Raw genomic sequence first — 16,828 nt, 5'->3', positions numbered from 1 at the left:
CCACATCTCACAGTCTTAGAATATTATGTACCCTGATAAATCAAATATTCTAGGTCACTCTATTTTTAATACAGTGCAGCACTGTTGACCTTACAGCCCATTCCATATTCAGTACTTTGGCTGGCAAAGGTTTCCATAAAAAGCAATAATTTGCTATACAGGGTTGTAACTAATTCCTGGGTCATATATCTAAATGCACAGGGTTTGCTATACTCACTTTTGGTTTGAATTTTAAATTCCACATACACACATATCCTACATGTTTAATTTACTCATAATATGAGAAAGTTAAGGAAATGTGTAAATGCATTATTAATTAATGTTTTAGTATATTGTATATTTATTTTTATGAGTTATGTCTTGCAGAATTCAAATATGTTTTCATTTTTGAAACAAAGAAAGGGTTCCAAAGTTATAACCAAAAAGGTGATTTTGTTTCCAGTCACTCAAATCAAATATTGTTTTTTTATATAATTTCTGTGCATTGCATTGCATGAGTTCATCCAAGGTACATATTAACTTAAAGGCTGGCTAGGGCTTCAAGCCATGAAAAAGTCAGGCTTTGCTCTGCAAGAAAACTGACCTTTAAACCTGCTGTCTTGGGAACCAAGCTTCAAAGTTCCAAGCCAGGTTTGTCAGCTCCACTCTATGTGAAATATCCAAATATTGAAGGACACACACCAAAAGATTATTTTTTTGGCTGATTTGGTGCAGCCTTACATATTATGAAATATTACTATTTCACTGGGGTTTCACTCACTAAGGGCCCTGACAATCGATCCCCGTGCCCACCCTCACTCTTCAAATAGGTTTTTGTTCAACTCCCGAACGGCTCCCCAACCTGCCATCAACATTCCTACCTGACCCCTCCACTCTCCTCATAGACACACACAATCACTAATAGCACCCCCCGACACACACACTTACCTGCTGCACACGCAGCTTCCATCTTCTGCCAGGCCTGGATACACCTGTCATATTCGGTGTGCACTCATGTGCAGCGAAGGGCGTGACAGGTCTCTAAAGTTCATGGGCCTTATTACAACTGTGCCAATCCGGTAACAACGGTGCTGGTAAGCCTACCAGCACCGTTGTTACCGGACCGGCACAGTACGACTCTGCGGGCGGGTGCTGTCCCACCTGCCAAGGTCAGACCTGGGTGGTAGAACGGCACCCACACACAGAGTTTCACGGAAGCACCAGTACCATTATTAACACTGCCGGTGCTTACGTGGTCCCCATTCCCATTTACTGGCTTCTGACTTCCCGGAACGCCAGGGTTGTAATCCCTGATGTTACCGGCAAAGCAGGCGCAGAAAATATTGCAAGTATGGAGGGAACCCGCCGGTAGCACCGCCAAACTTGTAATGAGGCCCATTTTGTTCATATATTTGAAAAAGATTAGAACATTTCACCCCACACCAAAAACTAGGCTAAATATTAGTGTGATATGTTTTCTCTTAATTCAGCAGTTGTTAATATCATTTAATTAAATATATAAAATGTGTATTTATTTCTTTTAAAAAAACAGATTTGGCTTTCTTGCACATTTAAAATACAATTTGTAATTCATGTTAAAGTAACATAGGTGCAAAAAAGAGCCATGATTAATTCAAACATTTGATTGCCTGTAGCTTTGAGAGTTTTATATAATAGAGATTCATGTAAACATTTGATTCCCTGTAGCTTTGGGAGTTTTGATGAGCAGCCTATTCACAATTCCTGAATTCATGTTTCAGTTACATTGACAAATCTAACAACATATACCAAAAAAAAACAAACATCTTTTAATTGCAAATATGGTCCAAACGCAACACGACTGTCACTGATGTTCTCTGGCACAAGCAGGTGAAAAACATGCCAAATGTGCAACAAGTGTAGTGTTTTTGCGTTGTTGTGCAGTGATTTTGTGGATTCGGGCCAGGATTCGCTGATACAAATATGGTGACTCTACAAAATATTCTCAGTTTATCTCTACTTAAAAGGCACTGAGATATGTATTTAAATATAGGTCCAGATCTAAAGTTTTTGAATCATCGTCATTATCATTTGTCATTTGTATAGCACCTTTTACTATTGGTATCGTCCCAACGTGCTGTAGGATGTACGCCCACGGGGCGCTGGAGTCCAGGTATGGGAAACTTGTCAGAGTAGTTCAGAATGCATCTGTGCATTTTAGCCAAAGCGAAGTTGGGTCAGGGTGGCCAGGTCCCCATTAGTTACCAATATCGAGGTGGCAAGTGGATGGGTGCATTGAAGTTGACAAGAGAGAGAGCAAGAGTAGTAGATTCATTATGTGGCCAGCTAGACTGAATTTTTGTCATGGGGGATTTCTGCATTCTAATGGCAGAGATATTGGGCAATATGTGTGTGGTTGAGTGGCCTTGCTTCCGGCTGTCTTCCATAAGCCTGGAGTGTGATACATAACCATCTGCTACTGATAGCTTTTTGGTTTGGTAGATGAGGCATGGACTGGCTTGTACTTTATTACATTAGTCTAGTTTAGTTTAGTTTAGTTTAGTTTAGTTTAGTTTATTCATTTGTAATGCGCACCAAACCCTGAGGTAACTGGGTGACATCATTTACCATAATTTGGTCAAAGTATGGCGGTTCATTATTGCCCTGGCCTGCGTGGAGTGATTGACTAGCTCAATCTAGTTTGGGGCGTTATTGCAAACATGTACAAGTAAAAAGTTAAAAACACTGCAGAAAAAAACATCTACCTCCACCAGCCCCAACCCAGGCATATTGCAATTGCAACCAAAAAGTCACAACGCATGGCTATAAAGATACACAGCATCCCAACCACAATTACAAGATGTGCAGCTTCAAAAATACAAAAAATCCTCAAAGAGACAGTGTCAGTACAGATAGTCGTATGGACGGATCAATTTCCCCACCAGGGAGAGGAAAAGGGCAAGCAAAGCATAAAGCCTCACAGGGTCCCTCAAAAAGTGAGAACAAAGCAAAAAGAATGGATGTCCCATAGAACTCTATGGGTAAAAAAGACGCAAAAAGAAAATCATTCCTAACACCACTATAGATTTATACAGTTAGCAAAGGATACAACTGTACTGATCCCCCAAGTGGTGAAAAATATATTATCCTCGTGTGAATCTGAAATGAATCTGAAACATATTTCAGTTACATTCTAAATGGGGGCACATTTGCCACATTTCTTTTTAGTTGCTCTTGGCTTTTCACTGTATCAAAAACTCTAAAGGAGAATACAATGTGAAGTGCACTTTAAGAAACACAGATAAGTCTAAAAAGATTTTAGTTCTATAGAGCTGTATTTGTAAAAATTATCAAATCCTTTAAAGTACCCTAAAGTGTGGTTTTGGAAAGTTGATGCCAATTGATTACATGTATGTGTCATGTAAAACCTGCTTAAATAATGAAGCAATATGCCCCGAGGTGGTGGCCAACCCTGAAGGTAACGGCCCTCTGCACAAGGGTCCCTTAAAGAGGGTGACGGTGCCATTACCGAAAGGACTGCCATGCCACCGAAGGGTATGTCGCCATTAGCACCCCTGTAGTCCTCTACATGGGTGCTAATGGTGTCTTTTTCTTTTTTAAATAAACAGACCTTTCTTGCACCGCCCAGCGTGGAGCAGTGTTGCTGTCAGGGAGTCTCCCATTTCCATGTTGATGACTGCAAAGTCATCAACATGAAAAGGGACTTCCTGAGAGCAGCAATGCACAGTGCTGGGCAGGGCAAGAAAGGTACGCTTATTGTTTCCTTTTTTAACCAAAAACAGTCACCATTGCTACCCGTGTAGAAAACTACATGGGTGCTAACTGGTGAAGTCGTAGCAGGGAATGGAAGGACTGCTAGCTGCCCAGGCACCTCGGAATGTTGGCTTGTACCATTCCGTACTGCCCACGTTCCGAGCCTTCTGCTTAGCCAGCGCACCCACCCAGGGCACTAATGAAGTTCGGTTTTTGATGACTTCCTGACATATGTACTCAGCTTTGCGAGTCCTCACGTGTAAGTCAGGAGTCCAAAGTTGTTCTCAGTTCAAGCTTGAACTCGGCATGATGAGATTTAATATGGCTACAGCGTTTGTGAACGTCTTTGTGAACGGCAATGGGCCACATGAAAAGAGGCTACCATTTTCCTTGGTGGCGGCGTCATCTTCTGGCTATATCTGAGATGGCCTATTGCCAACGCAAGATTGTAACCTACTCCTTGCTAACACATCGCAGATGCTTTCATAGATAGTAGTCCTGCAATCCCCACAATACACTGAGCTCATCGGGTGAAAACAGGAGTGTGCAACATTCTAGGATGGGCACTGTTATAGCTCATGAACACGCCTGAGAGTGGGGGGGCGGTAAAGGAGTAGGTGCAATAACCCCAGTCCTGCAAACTCTTAACAATTCAATTCAAAGAGTTTATCCGGAAGCAAATCATCCATAAACAACAATTACAGAATAAAAATGCATAAAACAGTGCAAACTCTTAACACAATTCCGGGAAGTCCTCAACAGATGTCCACTCTGTAAAAGCTCCACATGTTCTAGGCCATTGATGAACTGATGTCTTTAATCCATAATGACAATTTATAAAGAAAAGAAAACTGCAAAATGGTTCCGCTGAGGTTGCTTGTGTCAGGTTATCACTGCCTTTCTCAACAGTGACATTATGGTTAACATTCTTTTTTTTTTCTCTTTGGAGCTGTTTCACATAGAGTTTTCCTAAGGGATTGCGCCATTATAATTTCCTATGGGATTCTGCCATTATAAAACGCCTCTGTGAATCAGGCCCTTTGTATTTAATAATGTATTCATGGAAACCTCAGATCAGGACATCGTGCATAAATAACTGGTGTGAAAACAAAGTTCTAATAAGCCAGTCCCGCTCATGGCACCTCGTCCATAGCTCAGTGGTTGACAGCGTTCTGTTCCCAATATCACTGTGCGGCGGCACACGGCAACCCAATCACCGCACATGGCACTGAGGGTCCCGTGCTGAGAAGAATAACTTGAAGGAATTGAATAAAAACCCTGTTTTTCATACTGTCCAAACGAGAAGAGCAATGTTATGCAACTTAGGGCGGGCTAGGGAATATCAGCAAATGTGTCTACCCTTCCGAGGCAAAGGGCAGACCCTTTTCTGCATCGCTTAAAGCCAGGCTCGGACTGGCCTATAGGGCAGTCCCCGAACCAAAAGCTCAAAATGCTGATGTGGGCCAGTTTTTTTGGTCAAAGTGGGCCCATTTGATGAGTTATTTCACTCTGCGGCTAGTAGCTTTGACAAGTGCTGGTGAGTAAATAGTCTTTAAAATGCACAATTTGCATCACATTTTATCGAAAACTCCCCGTCTGTACTTTTCAGTCTGTAACAAAAGGAATGAATTGCCATTTGCAACTGTGTGTCACTTTTTCATTGGTGCCAGAGACAATTTTATGGACCAATCCGACCCTGCTTAAAGCCGTTTAAACATTACCAGATTGCTGCTGAACTCAAGAATTGGCAGAACCAACAAGGCGTTACATCATTAAAAATAGATTCATGTAATTTTAGAAAGGAAGTTGTATAGATTTAGACTATCAGCGAAAAACGTGTTCCGCATGTTTAATCAATCTATGCAGGTAGAGTCAATACCATGCTTTACATACACTAAATATATAATTTTAAAGAGGCCCATGATCACAGACAACCTTACCATGAGACAAGGCTTTCACTTTCTGCCACATCTCTTCTAATATACACGGGTGCTCATAGGAGAGACAATTTAGGACCTAATTCACAGAGCGTTTAGCGTGGAGCAAAGTGACCCTGTACACTGTGCTAAACTTTCTGTTTATTAGGCCCTAAATCCACCGATCCTAGAATGCACCTGGATCCGAGTGGTGTGATAGATGACCATTATATCTTCACATTGATTCTTGATGCTGTCCAAATGAGTATATAAGGTTCATGGTTCATGTTCTCCTGAACATCCGTGAAGATCTGCTCTCCAACCTTGACTCTAACATTCCTGCTGTCCTTGTCTTACTCGATCTCTCTTCTGCCTTCAACATGGTCAACCATATCACCCTGCTCAACTGCCTCTGTGATAACCTGGGTATCACTGATCAGGTTCTGGTGTGGCTGACCTCTTTCCTCTCTGATCGATCCTCCCAGGTCCAACTGCGGTCCTCCCTATCATCTATCTCTCTCTCTCTACCTGTGGTGTTCCCCAGGGGTCTAACCTCTCACCCTGGCTTTTCAGTCAATACCTGGCAACTCTCGCCCACTGCATTGCCATTTTCTGCTCAAATTTCCAGTGCTATGATAACGACACACAACTCATTTTCAAGCTGCACTTGGCCACCTCCTCTCCTTTACTCATCTCAGATTGCCTAACTGCCATTCAAGAATGGTGTGCCGTCAACGATCTTTGTCTAAATGACAAGACTGAATCCTCCTCATCAGTACACCTTCACCATCCTTTCCCCTTACTCTCTGGCCGGCCTCCCTTGGCCCTCCTCCTAACCCTACCTGCGAGTCTAAGAACCTCTGTGTCATCTTTGACTCCACACTTTCCTTCTCCGCCCACATCTCTGACGTCTCTAAAAAGTCAAACTTCCTACTGCACCTCCTCAGAGGTATTCTACCCCTCCTCTCCTTCCCCCAGAAACTCACTGTTCTAGAAGTTTCTCTAGGTTGGACTATTGTAACAGCCTCTTTCTAAATCTACCTGCCTCTACTCTCTGCCCTTTACAACTATTCCAGAACAGGACTGCAAGACTTGTCCTGGGCCTCAAGCCCTGGGACCGTATCTCTACAGCTCTGAAATCCCTTCATTGGCTCCCAGTGGATGCAAGGATTAGATTCAAAACCCTCTGCATTGTCCACAAGGCTTTCTGGGGCCTGGATCCAAAATACCTTCAACTATCCCTCTGTAAATACTTCCCCTCTCGAGCTCTTCGCTCCTCTACCTTTAACTCTCTCAGGGTCAGTCGTTTAAACAAAAAAACGAGCCGGGGGTAGATCTCTGTCTTCGGCAGGGGCCTTCCTTTGGCACAGCCTCCTTGCCACTCTGAAACTTGAGGAGAAACTTCTCCGGTTTCGGAAGGACCTCAAGACCTTCTGCTTTGCTTCTGTCCTTGACCCCCTTCTCCCCTGCTGTTCGTTTCTCTCTCAGCACTGTGCACCTGTCCAGCCTCTTTCCTCCGGGCCCAGGTACCTGCTCACCCTGCCACCCTCCTGTACTGCCTCCGGGCCACCCCCTGCACTTGGGTCTGTATCTGTACCCATATAATCCCCCACCCCCTTTCTTTTCTTCTGCACTTATCAGAAATACCCTGTTGGCTAAACCCAGCACTTGCCACTTGCTGGCTGCACTAACACTGTATATTGCCTTTATTTTTTATTGCCTTTATTTTTTATTCATTTATTTTACTTCTTTATTATTATTTATTTATTTGTTTCCCCTCTGCTCCGCACTTTCCATCCTCCCCCTTCCATGCACTTTTCCCCTTTTCCCTTTCCATGCATTTGCGCATTGTCAATGTCACTGGGCCTAGTAAGATCATTGTTTTGTTCTCCCCTGCTCCCCTCCCATGCCTTGCTGCGCTCTGAAACACTTGTTTACGAGCGTAATAAAAATAAAATATCAGTTCAATTCCAATATTAGGGTATGTGTTGTAAAGAAATTGAAGGAGCACCACGCCCAATGTCCCTTAGTGATTCAAGCATATAACTAATCACAGACATATTTGTAAATTATAAAGATGTGTGGTCATTCTTGTGTTGTTAAAATGCTCTTTGATTTTATACAAAGCAGTCAGAAAAAATAATGTTTGCTATTAGGCTCATTTCGAGTGGAATTTCGAAAAAAAGTACACTTGGAAATAATTGCTCAATAAGGCAAGTTCAACATTTCTATTTTGACCTCAATGTACACCGGAAGTGATTACTAGAAATTAACGTTGAGGAATATTTTTAAGACCCAGTTTACAATGTTGGTTCAATTAAGCAAATACACAACTTCCTTTTTAATAGCATCTTTTCTTTGTTTTCATGAGTATACACACCATTTTGTCTCTTAAAATATCCTTCCCCCGGCTCAGATTAAAACCAATGATTTGTAACTTTAGGTTGAATAAATTACTGTAATTCATAGATTATCATCATTTTGTTTCGTTTTTCTTACATTTGTATCGATTATGCACTAACTTTTCATAAAAGCCATTTAACAAAATAACAATGTTTTTTTTTTGTTATGGTAGCACCAGGGCAATGTTTCGTTTTCTCTGTTATTTGTTAGAATTTACGCAAAAACGAATGAATGACAAACAATAATAAATCTGTATGCCTATCATTACCTTTTACCTACCACCCAGGACTGCAATTACCTACTTATGTTAACAACACTTTTATTGGGCTAGCTGCTTTTTCTACAACATTATGTTTGGACAAACATCTCTTTTTTGCTAGAGCAAGCAAACAATTTAAACCTACCAAAGTGTGACCCACCAGTTTGCATGGTTTTATGTTTTTTGGCATTGGACGGTGAGGTGAGGGGTGCTGTATTCTGTTTTTCTGTTTACACAGAAAAAGGTAAATGGCAGAAATTAAATGTTATATTTTCAGTGTAAACGTCCAGGATGTTTTCAGTGTTACCACTCTGAGATGTGAGAGAATGTAAAATAGTATTTGCTTTCAATGAAAACTAATAAAGATTAATCCCATTCTATAAAAAACAATACAATACTTGTGAGGCACTGACACAACATTCTGATAGAGGTGTTGGAGGAGCGGGGTCTATGTTCTTTTGTCGTGCTTTTGTTGTCGCAGAGCATGTTTAATGGGAAACAATGTTAATAAAGATATAATGAGCTATAATGATAGTGGCAGAATTCCACCCACAGCCAAACCCCTTACACATTTTCAATTTAACAATGATCTGCATACATAAAACACTGGACCTGAGAACATTACTCTATTTCTGGGTTTAGGACGATTTTCCAGAAAACAAATGGTCGCAATGACCATTTGTTCTAAAAATGTTACCACCAAGGATTCGAACACCAAAAGTTCGAAACTTTGGTGGTAGCATTGTAAAAACAAAACGGGGCCAGCAGGGGTGTCCTCCGCATCGCCCCGCTCACTACTTCATGGTATAGTGAGCGGGGGTTGCAGGGGACAACCCCGCAGCCTTCCGTTTAAAAAAAAAAAGAAAGAAAAGCACCCTGCAGCGCCAGTTCCCGATCACGGAAGTGATGCTGCAGGGAACCCAGCGTGAAGATGAAGGTAAGTGGGGTTTGTTTATGTTGGGGGTGTGGGTGGGAGGTGTGTTATGGGTGTGTTGTGTGTGTGTGTGTGGGTGTGAGAATGTATGTGTGTTTGCATGAGAAAGGTGCAAACTTTTGGTAGTTTGCACCTTTCCCATTTGATTGATTTGCCGGCGGTACTTTCAGCCGCGGGCAAATCACTTGGATTCTATTTCGGCTTATTTTTTTTAGCAATTAGTGTGAATTAAGAAGTGGTGCTCATTGAGGGATAGTATTTTTTCAAAATGCCTTGATGTAGGCCACTGGAATGAACTTACTCCACCGTTGTTTTGCATCAGAATAACAGTAAATACTGTTATTTACAATGTGTTTGTTTGGTTTCTGTTGTTGTTTTCCCTCTACTAAGCACCTTGCCCTCATGCCTTCATCATTCCATCTCCAAGCATCTGCTTCCAGTCCTCTGCAGGCTATACAGCCTACATCCTCTTAGGGGGGTTGTGGTGTGGGGGCATGGATGTCATTTGGTAGTCACCAGGGTTATAAGGTGCGACCCCGGTAACTCCCTTGTGACCTCTGGCACTGCCTCTGAGACACCTGGTCAAGGATTGCATAGGCAAAGCCCTCTTTAATTTCGTACTTCGCTGGTGAAGTTTGCTTTTCGTGTTAGACTCGCAAAGGTGCAGCTGGAGATTCGTGTTTGCTTAAATAGGCCATGCAGACTGGATGCCACAGACTCAACGCTTCATAGATTCAACTTGATTGTTTTATGTTCCTGAGGCCTATCATTCTGTACAAAATACTCCACGTTTTATTGTTGCTGAAGCCTAGATTTTCCCCTATCCCACTAGAGTAGTTGGTATTATATTTATATCTATAATGCTTTATATCTGACTCAACATATGTCGTGCTCGAAGCGCTTTAAAAATAGATGATATTACAATGAAATGTAATACCACTTAATTTATGACCCTCACAAGGAGGATGGGCTGATTCAACCCTGATGACATATGGAAAATGCAGGTTGACACATGTCAAAGTTGAGCTTTTAATTCACTGAGCTATCCAATTGTAATACAGGATGGGTTTAATCAACTGTGCAGTTAAAAATTACACTTTTCTTAGGATACCCACCCACCAGCCTCTATTTTCTTCTTCAGTCCTTTTTTAAACTAAAATATAACACTAGTATTATCAGGTTTGCCACTGGGCAATTTCATATTCCTCCTGATAGTAAGCATTGTACTAATAAGTCTTATGTTAAGAAGAAATATAACCCCTAGATCCAATGCAGTACCGAATGCTTCTGTGTGCACATTTAAGAGAAATAGCAAGTTAGATAGCTCAGCTGGTTAAATGCCCACTGTTGTGATCTACGTGTGTTCTCCAGGTCTTCATTTTGAATCGTAGCAAGGTCTACTCAACCTTCCATCCTTCTGAGGTCGACAAACAAGTATTTTCTTTTGCCAGGTAGTAGTTGTTTTATATAAGAGTATTTTATGTACAGTGATTTGGCGACCACACTATGTAAGTAATGGATTATTATAGATGCCTATGCCTTAGCTTCAATACATCCAGGCATAGGCTCAGAATAACTGCATTGTCTTAAAATAGATTCAATTAAAAAGTGTTTTGTTGCTTCCGTGTGAATCTTCCTTTTTATACTGGGAGACCTCCCCATCTCCAACCCTCTCACTACACCGCTCTCCTGGTCTGACCATGCTCTCCTGTCCTCTCACCTGGATCTCTTAGGTCCCTTGGCTAAGCCTCGTCCTGCACTGCCAGTCTCCTTCTCTGTCATTCAACTGATGAAGCAAGTGTTAGTTGCAGATTCTCCGCCACTTTCATTCCCTCTCCCACTCCTGCCTTGGACTCCCACACTGACTCAGCTCTCATCTTCACCTCTCTATCACCATCAACCTGAACATCTTTGCCCCTGTCCTGAGGATTCGCATGGAGCCTGCCAAAAAGCACAACACCTGGTATGACTCTGACCTAGCCTCTCTAAAACGCAAGTACAGAGTTGCTGAGCGAAAGTGGCAGGCATCAGGTGCATTCTCTAACAGACTGGCCTGCCGCCTGCTCCAAAGACAATATAGACTCTCCATCCACTCGCAGAAGAGGTCCCATATCCAATCCTGTATCTCCGGGGCCACTAACACCATGGGGGAACTGTATAAAATCTGCAAGGAACTCTCCAAGCCTACTGCAGTGTCCACATCTCCCCTGACATCCCTGGGCCTCTGTACCTCACTGGCCTCCCACTTCTCATCCAAAACTCAGAGTGTCCTCTCCTCACTCTCCTCTACCCCCTTCCTCATCCCTCCCCAGTTCTTAGGCCTCCCTTGACTCCCCTCTCCCTTTCCCTCCTACTCTCCTCTTTGTCAGGCAAAAACACCAGATGAGCTCTCAAGACAAGTCCTCTATGAATGTCTCCTCCAAACAGGTGCTCCCCTTCTCCTCCAGAACTATCAAGGACAACATTGCCTCCCTTGTGTCAGCCTTGGCTGATTTCTGTAATCACTCTTTTGCCACTGACTCCTTCTCGCAACCCATCAAGCACTCCCTGGTGCATCCTCTCCTCAAAAATCCATCGTCCGAACCCTCCTGCCCAACTAACTACTGCCCTATCTCCATAACCCCCTTCATGGGCAAACTCCTGGAGAAGCTGGTCATCCCCCAACTGATCCAACACACTGAATCTGTTGGTTGTCTCCATGACCACCAATCAGGCTTCAGAGCAGCCAGAAGCCGGAAACTGATCTCCTGAACACCTGTGATGACTTGCTCTCTAATCTCAATTCCAACTCCCCTTCCATTCTTATCCTTCTGGATCTGTCCTCTGCCTTCAACATGGTTAATCATGCCACCCTTACAAATCAGCTCTGTGACTCCCTTGACATCACAGACCTGGTACTGGACTGGTTGACCTCATTCCTCTCTGACCGACTTTGCCAGGTCCAACTGGGCCCTTTTCTCTCCCCTATCTTACTCTCCACCTACGGTGTGCCTCAAGGCTCTTTCCTTTCACCATGGCTCTTCAACATCTACCTTGCCCCTCTGGCCCACCTGATCTCCTCCTTCTCACCTCAATTCCAATGCTATGCAGATGACACAGAGCTCTCCTTCAAGCTTCCCTCTACTTCCTTCTCTAGTTTCACTCTCATCCCTGACTGTCTAACTGCTGTTCAGGCATGGTGTGGGTGTGCTACCAATAATCTCTGCCTTAATGCCAGTAAGACTGAGATCCTTCTCATTGGGACCTCTGCTCCCTCCTTTCCTCCTCCCCTCTGGCCGCCCTCTATGGAAGCCTCCCCTCACCCTCTTGTGAAATAAAAAACGTTGGTGTCATTTTGACTCCTCCGTCTCATCTCTCCTCACATTGCTAAACTTGCCACGAATGGCCACTTCTAGCTGCTCCTCCCTGAGGCATTCTCTGTTTCCTCACCTTCACCCCGAAACTCATTGTCTCCAGACCTCTGGGCCTCTCTAGACAGGACTGCTGCAACAGTCTCTTCCTCTATCTGCCTTTATCCTCCCTTCACCCCTTCATTTAATCCAGAATAGGGCTGCAAGACTCATCCTTGGCCCCAAGTCCAGAGACTGCATCTCGCCAGCCCTATAATCTTGACAATGGCTCCCGGTTGTTGCTAACATCAAGTTCAATACCCTATGCATCATCCACAATGCTTTCTAGGGCCTGGTACTGCGCTGCATCCAACTCTCTCTCCCTAAATACCTCCCTGCTAGAGCCCCTTGGTCCTCTAGCTCCAGCTCTCTGGAGATCAGATGCTTCTCTGAGCAAAGAGTGGGGGGTAGATCTCTCTCCTCTGCAGTAGCCTCCCTATGGAATGGTCTCCCTGCCCCTCTCAGGCCTGAGCTGGATATCCTTAAGTTCTGGAAGCTCCCCAATACCCTCCCTTTCTCTTCTTCCTTCCCTCTCCCCTTCCCCTGCTAACACCCCTGTCTGCTGCAGTGACTGGCTGTCTGGTTCCCTAGGAGTTCTACAGGGTACCAGCCCTGCCTGCCTAGTCCACCCCTCCAGGGCCATCTTAAGCACTTTTGGGGCCCTGGGCATGGCCATATTTGGGCCCCCCCTCTACCAAACTAAAGGAATTAAGGGATCAAGAATAATGGTCGCGCCCCCGCCCACTGCCCCCCACCTGTCGCACACACAACCTATAGGTTGATATGCTGTCTCACAGCATAATAAGCATGTTTACTCTCTTTAAGTCCCCTTACCCTCTTCATTCTTGCTTTAATCAGAATGATAAACAAGAAGCATTTGAAGACCAACATTAGCAGTCTACTAAGAGGTTACTGTTCTAGCACATACAGGATACTTCTTATGAATAGCATCCAGGAAGGTATGCAGCCTGGAGTATTAATGCAGGACTGCATGCAAAAGGTAAATGCAACCCCGAATAGACAGAGAACTCACATTAGCTGCCTCACAGAATGAAAAAGTGTTCAAGCATGGATAGAGGAGACCAATTGGAAGGAAGCATAAAGCTACACATACCGTAGCATGGATAGTGGATGCAGATTAGAAGCTACCAGGAAGGTGTTTTTATCCAGACAGACTGAGATTAGAAGTGGGACATGGTTTTCAAATAGTGTTGTCATTAGAGATCAAGGGAACAAGTGCCTATGGTGTGCAGTATATCAATGCTCACTATTATAGTGGAAGCAACCCTATAGCCAGTTAAACCATGAATAAGGCTTTTATGAAGATCATACCATGAGAAGGAAATCACTCTGAAGGGCTGACAAGTTTGAAAGGTTTAGGGACTGGCAATATTGAGAGGTTAGGCAGTACAAGATTAAATGAGATGCCCAGGATCACACACCCGTTAAGGGGTGAAGGGTTGAAGGGGTGAAGGGGTGAATCTGGGATTTGAACACTTTCTTTTCCAGTTCTTACCATGAACTAAAACAATCTCATTTTATAAAAACAGCCTTGGAAAGTGCACAAAGTGCATTACCAAATATGACAATTTTTAAACAAAATATTATAGAAGGGTGTTATGAAAAATGGGAATGATTCTAGCTTCATTCTCTCCATAAAGGGAAGTATACAAGTACCAGCATACCAATCAATGTGATTTAACAAATGTAATCAGGGGTTGTCTTTTGTATTTCAAAGCTTTAAATACTTCCAAAACAATGGCTTGTAACATTTTCATTTATAAACATGCATAAAAACCTTTGACTTTTACCAAAAAGCAAACCGTTGTTTGTGTCAAACAAGCAGACCTTAAAATATGCTTGCCTGAGTCCTGCAACATCTGGCCCACTCTCTTCCGTCTGCCAACCCGTCCACCCAAATGGCCTACATAAGAAGAAAGATCAAGAAATGGGCTAAACGATACCAGCAGCATGCAAGAAGGCAAACCTCACAAAAGACAGCACAGTAATGTAAGATATATTAGATGATTTGACCAGGATCACTGTATCATCTGCTGGCAAATCCAGGATACAAGCATGAAGGCTTTTGTTGCATAGTCTTGAATTTGCATACTTATACAACTTTGGACTAACAGTTCATGTCATTGTTGCAGGTGATTGCCTAGGTTTTACAACACCCATCTTAATAAACCAGTTTCTAGACCTTCACCATACGAAGGATATGTTAGTTTTTATAGCAACCCCCTATGTGGTGCAGGTACACTGCTGATAATAGCAGATGTTGTTCTGCAAACCCTCGTACATATGCAGGCAGGTTTATAAACTTCAGATATGGGAAAGATTCAGCCAGCCTTGCTGAAATGTGATATTCTAATTTTGCATATGAACACATATCTCTGCAATGGGTGCTTCACACACTGAGCTAACTTCTGAACCATTGTGCCACTCAATTTATCAATATGCATTTCACTGTTGCCTGTTGTGTTTATCAACATAATTCCCACAAGAAGGAAATAATTCTACAGAGTTGTTTTGTATGGAACACACAAACTATGTATATCAACCACAGTGAACACAGAAAGCAAATCATGATGAATTGATCTAGGCAGAATGTACTTGTCAATACAGAAAGGTAATTAGTTTAGAGCCTCATCAGCACCCCATAAATATCCTGACATGTGCTATTTAAAACTGGTAAACAATGCAATCTTACTTCTTTAGATCAGGCAGTCTTGTGGGGCCCCCCACCAAGGTGGGGGCCCTGGGCAAGTGCCCATTTTTCACTCTCATAAAAACGTCTCTGCACCCCTCTCCTCCCACTTAGTAATGCAACCCACACTCGTGCACCGCTTGCAATCCCTGGCACTTGCCCTCAAGGCCCCCGCTTAGCACTCACCTAGGCCATTGCCATCCTCCCCTTCCCCTCCAGCTCCCCTTTCACTTGTACTCCCTCCTTTTACTCTGCTCTTCCCTTCCCACCATAGCACTTTGCATTCTCACAGACCCGCACTTCACCCCTGCTCCCCTTCGTAATTCTTGTTACTGCACTTGCACGATCTGAATATCACATGGTCTAGTAGGATCATTATTGTTATCGTTCTCTCTTTTTCCTCCCCCTTTTTTTGTCTTGGGCTGCCTTGGAACACCATTTGTTGTGTAGGTGCCTTACAAATATCCAATAAATTAATAAAATAAATACTGGCATATCTGAAGCCGAATGAGACCAGGCTATGAATGCACTGGAGCCAATATATATGTATTATTTCATTCTGTGACCTCCATCTCCCATAATTCATTTAGCCTTGAGAACGCTGCGTTAGACGAAACACAAGCACATGCACAAGTGTAGGCAATACAAATTCCCAACTCGGTTTTCAGATGAAAGATTGTGTTTTATTTGAATATGCTCATACAGTGAAGTGTGGCAAATGTCATGGCTTTTGCACATCAATGCTTTGAGTTGTCTGTCCCTTGATTACATTAACTCACATTGCGTGGCATTACTGGACATTCGAGGATGCCCTTGGCATATGAAAGAAGCAACTGTATATTTAAAGCATTAACTAGCATATTTTGACTGTGTCTAGGATAGGATATAGGACTTTAAAAGAAATAAGATGGCAGTATAATCAAATAGAGGCTACATTTGGTATATTGTATTATGCTAGCAGGGGGGAAGGCAGGGCTTTACTTGGCCTATTTTTATTGTATTTGTTATATGTAAAACGCCTACACAATAAATGATTTTTCAAGGTGCCACGATTAGACCAGACCTGTACAGCCATAATTGGTATAAGATGGCAGTAAATGGCCGTATGAGGCTGTAGTGGCATATGCATGGCAGTGTCCCTGGCTTATGTTGGTTCTACTGGGTGAACCCGTCATAACATCGTCCATTGCATATAAAGGCAGCAACCTAGTTAAAAATTGGTTGGTATCGAAACAAGTCTTTTGTCTGCATTAGATCTGTTTGGTATTTTATAAAAAGCAAGAATATGTACGTTTTCTTTAAAGGCATCTGTCACTTCAGGAGATGCCATTTGGGTTAAATGTCTTGTGATGTTAGTTCATGTGTTGTCATAAGGGTTAAAGGCCATGTGACATCACTTACTGTGTTGTCATCGGATGCGTGATGTTACTTCGGCTACCCGCGGCATTTTGGTGAATTGACGTCCCTGTGTGAGGGGTTTGGGGG

The sequence above is a fragment of the Ambystoma mexicanum genome, chromosome 3p (genome assembly GCF_040938575.1).
Source record: "Ambystoma mexicanum isolate Mex_15411 chromosome 3p, UKY_AmexF1_1, whole genome shotgun sequence".
NCBI classification, from domain to species: Eukaryota; Metazoa; Chordata; class Amphibia; order Caudata; family Ambystomatidae; genus Ambystoma; species Ambystoma mexicanum.
Note: the sequence above shows the minus strand (reverse complement) of the source record.